Source organism: Emydura macquarii, unplaced genomic scaffold, assembly GCF_026122565.2.
Source record: "Emydura macquarii macquarii isolate MOO-44397 ecotype Brisbane River unplaced genomic scaffold, CSIRO-AGI_Emac_v2 contig_1119, whole genome shotgun sequence".
In the NCBI taxonomy this organism is placed as follows: Eukaryota; Metazoa; Chordata; order Testudines; family Chelidae; genus Emydura; species Emydura macquarii.
In genome coordinates, this window is record NW_027131256.1 from 10,622,822 (window position 1) to 10,629,942 (window position 7,121).

Below are 7,121 nucleotides of genomic sequence, written 5' to 3' on the forward strand. Positions count from 1 at the left end.
CTATTTCCCTACCACGTTCCACTCTTAAACCGCTGCTTAAACCCCTGTATTTGGGTTACCTAATATTTTCCTGGGCATTGGTGTTTAAATGTATCCCTGTGTATATGTATCGGTGTTGATACGTACTCACTCAGAGACAGAGAGAAATGCTGAAACAGATGAATTTGCAAAGGTGGGTACATGGCAGAGAGAGGGAACTGTGCGGAGGATGGGCAGTAATATGCTGGCCGTGTGCCTAACATATCCACCCTGTCAGCAGTGACTTTAATTCTGGATAAGAAAGAGTTAAGTGAATTAGCACTGATTCACTGCTGCAGCCTGCTCTTTAACCCACCTGAAGTAACTGTCAGAGAGTCAGCTGGGACTTGCATAGACTGGCCTGGTCTGGGGAGTGAGAGCTGGTGTTTGCAACAGATTGTTTTGGTTGGGAGGATGCTGAAGCTGGGCTGAGCCTGGGGAGCTGGCTTGGCTGGAGATTGCCTGTAAAAGTGTATCCTGTGAGTAACCTGGAACCAGGCCTATGAGTGATTTGTCTGTGGGAAGTTCTTTGGGTGAACAGATCAGAATCAAGGAGAGATAAATGTGTTGGAGGCTGTGGTGTCCTGTGGGAACAGAGGAGAACCGGTGAGGAATGACTTTGGGTAGGCCTGAAGAACCTGGAATCCTGTTTGAAGTGGGGTGGGAAACAGGGCCCTGCTTTCAGGGAGCATATTATATGAAGTAAGATGGAAGAGCACAGGAGCATCTGAGAGGAAGAGGCTTGCATGGAAGAAGCCCTATGCCTCAGTTCTGAGGGATAGGCCCCTTTATGGGATTCTTCACCACCACCACCACCTCCGTTACCCTCTGCACTTACCCCTTCAGTGCTGGCGGAATCTCTCTAATGCACCAGTGCAGAAACCTGGCTCCTTTGGCACTGCTGCTTAGTGCTTCAGGGTGGGGGGTGTGGGGCAAGAGTAGCACCAGCCTCTGTTCTGAGGCATTAGCACTAGAGGAGCTGTCCATGGCATTACTGCACTGGTATGTTGGGGAGCTGAGGTGGCAGCTAGAGCTGGGTGACAATGTTTTTATGCTGCCACTCTTTGGTGAAAAAATGCAGATTCAGCAACACGCGTTCTGTGAATTCATGCTGCCTTTGCCAGACGGTCATCATCAAAGAGAACAAAAAATGAACTAACATTTTGATATGTTAAAAATGTTTTGGTTTTTCAGATCAAAATGACTTTTAATTTAAAAACTTCTTTTAATGTGATTAAACAACCAGAAACATTTACAAGTGTTGACATTGGAATGTCTCACTTTGATTTTTGTTAAAGACAAACAATGACCCCCAACTATTTTTTTTTTCTTTTTGATTCACCAAAAAGTTTGAAAAATTGTTTTCAGATTGACCTCAAACCATTTTTTTAACTGCCAGTAAGCTGAACAATCCATTAATTGTCCAGCTCTAGTGGCAGCACCATGAGAAGCCTTTGATGTACCTATGTAGAGACATGGGGCTCTGTCCATCCCACGCTGCCTGCACAGCTACATTCCTACTATGGCCCTCCCCAAAAAGCATTTTTACTCTGTTACACACACATGTATGGATCCTCTCCCTGATGTTTTCCAAATCACTAGTCAGCCTTATATAACCCTCAAGTCCTGCTTTCTCTGCTGCATATCTCCGATCATCCATAGCACCCACCCCAATATCCTTGTTGGCCAGTCTGCTTTCCTGACTCACTAAACATATGTGCAGAGTACAGCTAATGAGTCAGAAATAGAAAAAAACAATGTTGAAAATGAAAATGAGGTTAAAATAATACTAAGGGTGCAAAGTCAGGAAATGCCAAAACTGAAATTGTCTCATCAGCCTTAACATGGCCCCTTTGTATGTATATGATACCATCTTTAATTTACATGATCACATCCTATTTTTTTCCTGTAGAACTCCTGTCACCAGTGCTTAGGGAACAAATTGGATCTTTTGAGTTAATTTGTGGCTTAAGGCCTTATTTGCCACACACCATCCAAACCCTGCTCTGAATACAGAATTATTAATTTTTTCCATGGGGATTTGTGTGGTATTCTCACCTGTAGTATCGGAGTGTTTAATAAGCATTAATCAATTTTCATAACACCCCTGGGGTGGGGTGGTGTCTCTATTTTTCAGACGGGAAACTGAATCACAAAAAACAAAACAAAAGTCAAACAAGTCTGAATAACCAGAACACTGGAGGGATTCACTATCATGTTGTGGACATGCTGCAAGAAGAAAAAAGCTGAAACTCATCCACTAAATTATTCCCTACTAACTAGTCACATGGCCTTAACAACCGATCACAGTTTTAAAAACTGTGTTATTGTATTGTGAGGGATAATCTTGAACAAGAGGGGTTAGACTAGACAACCTAACAAATATTTTCCACGTATAGGGTTTGGATCAGGGGTTCTCAAACTGGAGGTTGGGACCCCTCAAGGGGTCATGAGGTTATTATTGGGGGGTCTTGAGCTGTCAGCCTCCTCCTATGCCAGGGTGCGGCTGCCAGTCCTGCACATGGCTGACAGCCAGAGCCCTTCAGAGCTGGGTGGCCAGAGAACAGAGGCTACTGGCCAGGTCCTCTGAAGGCAGCACTGCCTCCAGCAGCTGTGCAGAAGTAAAGGAGGCATGACATGGGGGGATAGTATGGCATGGCATGGCATGGGGGAGTCACCACTTTTTGGGGGGGCTGGGGTGGTTCATCACAGCCTGAAATATTTTCAAAGGAGGTCCCAGCAAAAAAAGTTTGAGAACCCCTGGTTTAGATTTTACATGCTTAAACTGCCTTGAAGGAATTTGTCCTTCTTTGTAATTATTTCACAGAATACAGTTTACATTGCCCTGGAGTCTTCCTTTAAGTGAGAAAAATGTTAAACAATATTTGTTGCTTCATTTAACCAAACATGGCCAGGATGAATATATAACCCATTCAGAGGCTGGTAGAGATGAGCTTATATATCCCTCTAGTGAGACGGAGGAACACAGTTGTCTTCCATGAGTACAGAATTTTCTTTTTTTAGTAGGGGGTGGGGTGTAGCAAGGTTGGAGCAGTTGTGGGGAATTAATTCCCTGCCATCACACTATATAAGAGGAATGTGTGCACCCTGTCTTCTAGGGTTAGTTGTAACTGAGAGGAGAGTCAAGAAGGGTGGGGCCTCCGAACCTGTCTGAAATGTGTTGTGCTTTTGATTATTTGTGACCCTGGCAGACCAGCCAATCTGTGTATGATCCATAACTACTTAAAAGGAGGCATCACTATTGTAATCAAGATGATCCACTTATGTATGGGTATCACTTATTGTATGGATATTAGACTAGCAATCCCCAGCTCATTCACTTTGTATTGATAAGAATCAAAGAATAGTTGCTAAGTGTATTTGTCTGTGTTTACTTGTATCTTGTTAGAAAGTTTAACAATGTAACCAGATCAGCTTGTAGATGTTTATTCCTCTTTATGTCTTAATAGCTGTAATTATGTATGCAATTATGTCCACTTAACCTCAAGTTCAAAGATGTAAAATGTTGCAGGAAGCTAATAATATCTACATTATTTTCAGCTTAACTATCTCTGTTATAAAGAAGGACTGGTTAATTGCTTTATGTTACACAGTATAACTAGTTTACTTGTGTATGCATGGGAAATAGAAGATTAGCTTCAAAGCAAAGGTCCACATTTCCTATTCTTCCCCTGTGATCATTTCTGTGAGAAGGCTTTTCAGCCTAATAGGAGAACTATAAAAGAGAAGCCTTGGTCTTGATCCTGCCATCTTAGTCTGCTTACACTTTGAACAGGGAAAGTATAAATTGTAAGATGGAGATTTTCCAAATAATTATCTGGAATAGCCTGGGACATGCATGGAAAGACTTTAATGGATTTTTACATATAAGTTGCTTTTGGATTCTGACCTGTTGGGATGATTCCAGACAGACATTTAGTTTTAGTTACTAGAGGATTGGCATCAGCGTAATTATTGGGTAAGCTCTGAGACTCGTATTGACCTAGGGATTGGTGAAACTCACCTATGGTGAATCAGGCTTTCGGTAACCCTTCACTATATTAGATTTGGCTGTCTAGATGGCAGCCAAGGGCTGGAATGCTTAAAGGGGACTGTTTGGCATCTTGTTAACCAGTTTCATAGTGGTATTACAGAAGCTGTTTTGTTACTGGCGTGGTGAATCTAATTATAGAATAACCCATCAGTTTGGGGGATTGTCTGCCCTATTTCTTGCAATCTGCCCTGGTTATGGTTTTCTTAGTGTGGCTCATCCGGGCACCATGGTCATCCCTTTCTTTGGACTTGGCTAAAATAATCACATTCCTACTCTGGTTGAGGGAAACCCTCTTGTTTCCTTAAACTGTAAAGCAGGGGTAGTCAATAGGTGAACCACGGGCCAAATCAGGAGTGCCAAATGCTTTTGAATGGACCCCAAAATCTTTTTATTTAATTATTATTATTATGGTTTTTTAATTATTTTATCTGGACCTTGACCAAGAAATCTGGGCCTTAACAAAAAATAGACTACTGCTGCCCTAAAGATTGCCCATGATGTTCTTGTTTACTTTTTGGTGTTTTACAGTAACACAGACCACAAGAGCATTCACCATCCTCCTACGGGTGCAGAATCCTTTGCTGCCCTGTTGTTCAGAGTATTCTTAACAGGGAGAAACACTGTGCTTAAATAAATAAATTAGAAAAAAAAAAAGAAAGAAAAGTGAGTGTATATAGAGATGGTGAATCCCAGAAGGGCAGCGATCACTGCTGCCAACATAAATGCATCAAACAATTGGTAAACAAATGAGATAAGTGCACTTCTCAAATGCATTCAGATTGAAGTAGCTTAGTCTGCCTGAAAATTCCCTAGCAGTAGAAGGCTATCCATTAGGCAGGGATAGTATCATACATGAGAAGCACTCTGCTGTCATTTTAAGAATAAACTGCTACAGAAGTTGCTATTGACCAGAAAACAGGTATGGATGCCATACAGGCTGGATCTTGCTGTAGTGTACTCTGAATGGACTTGCCAACTTATACAGTGTGATTAAATGGCATGGGAGAAGACAATTAATACTCTATTCTCACTTATGGGGCGATAACTTTTTATTAAATTCTGACTGCACATGACATACTTGCCCCTCATTTGAAACTGAGGACACCCTGAAACGCTGCTTAGAGTGAGGGGGGAGTTCTGGAAAATGCCCATGACACCATCCCCTTTGGAAGGGCACCTCCACCTGCCCAATAAACTTGTATAAAAGGCACTTGCAGCAACTACTTACATAATGTTATATATGCCAGCATAGTCAGAGTGATAAGCTACAGAGGTGGGTGGGGCTTTAGCCCAGTCAGAGGGATCTAGGGCCAACAACCATAGACACAAAATCAGACAGAGGTGTGTAATAGAATGTCTGCTAACTCCAGCGTGAAGCTGTACAGTGTTAATCTTCTCCCCAAATATCTTAAACCCAGCCACCAACAGGAAGGGTTGGGGTTCTTAATAAGAGGCTCCAGCTGGGCCAGGCCAGGGACTGCGGCAGGGGGGGACAGGTTGGAGGCCAAGGCTGTGGGAAGGTGCCAGGGGCTGCCCCTAGGGGGCTGGGAGCCAAGCCCAGGCTGGGTGCTGAGACCGGGAGCTAGGCTGGGGCTGGAAGGTGGGACCACCCAGAGCAGAGCTTGGGGCAGAGCGGGCTGGGTGGCAATCCGTCTCCGCCCCTGCCCTGGGGAGTGGCCCAGGGCCTGCTGTGCTCCCCCAAACATTCCTCCATGTCCTCTAGGGGGACATACCCCATAGTTTGGAGGCCTCTGGTCTAAGGACTTATTCTAGACAGCCCCATAAAAACAGATTAGTTAGTAGGCAGAAGGAGAGATTAGCATCACAGGCTATTTTGAGAGCCTTGGAGGATATGGGCTGCCATTGCAGCTTGTGTGTCGCTGGCTTTTCTGGTAGCCTAAGCAGAGACTTTTAAAAACACCTGTTTACCAGAACTTCCTGGTAAACAGTTAGAAGGAGAAACTCCCTCTGTGTAAGGCTTTTGGACTGTGTTGATAGTCTCTGCCAGCTAATATTGTGCAAGTAGTATAAGAGGTATCCTTTATAAATTAATGTATTATGCTGTTAACAGCCTTTTCAGTTTATAATAGAACTGGAGATCTGTAATGCTATGTGATTACAATGAGATTTGCTAGTGAAAACAAAAATATGGGATCTTCCTTCTGTTCTTTTTCTAGACATTTGTCTTTAGATTCCGGTGTTCTATTCCTGGCTCTGCCATAGGCTTCCTATGTGACCATGGGTAAGTCACCTAACCTTTCTGTGCCTCAGTCTGTAAAATGGGCACAATGACACTTGCAATTTTTTAAAGATCTTTATAATCCAGAAGAAGCAATACTATTATAAATACAGTCATTTTTCTTGCTAATTAATCAGAATGGGTGGGGGGATAGGAACATAAGAGTAGCCATGCTGAGTCAGATCAATGGTCCATTTAGCCCAGTATCCTGTCTTCCGACAGTGGCCAGTGCCAAGTGCTTCAAAGGGAATGAACAGAACAGGCAATCAAGTGATCCACCCCGTCGTCGTCTCCCAGCTTCTGGCAGTTAGAGGTTTAGCTATACCCATGGCATGGGGTTGCATCCCTGACCATCTTGGCTAATAGCCATTGATGGACCTATCCTCCCAAACTTATTTAATTCTTTTTTTAACCCCATTATAGTTTTGGTCTTCACAACATCCTCTGGCAACAAGTTCCACAGATTGACAGGAGAGGGGACAATTGCAAACAAGTGTCATCCTTGCACTAGATTCGATTTTACTTTGGGAAAAAGCCAGCTGCGAAAAGAAAGCACATCTTCGGATAAGTCTACACTACAAAATGATGTCAACCTAAGTTATGGCGACGTACAACCACCACAGTAATTGAATCGCTTTTCCATGTCCACACCATGCTCCTTGTGTTGGCACTGCATGTCCTCACCAGGAGCGCTTGCATGGATCTGTCTGTCTGGAGCACTGTGAGATGGTTTCTGAGAGTCAGCAGCAGTCAGTGTAATTAAGGCAGGGCCTGCACTGACATTCCATCAATCTAAGAGCTACGCCTCTC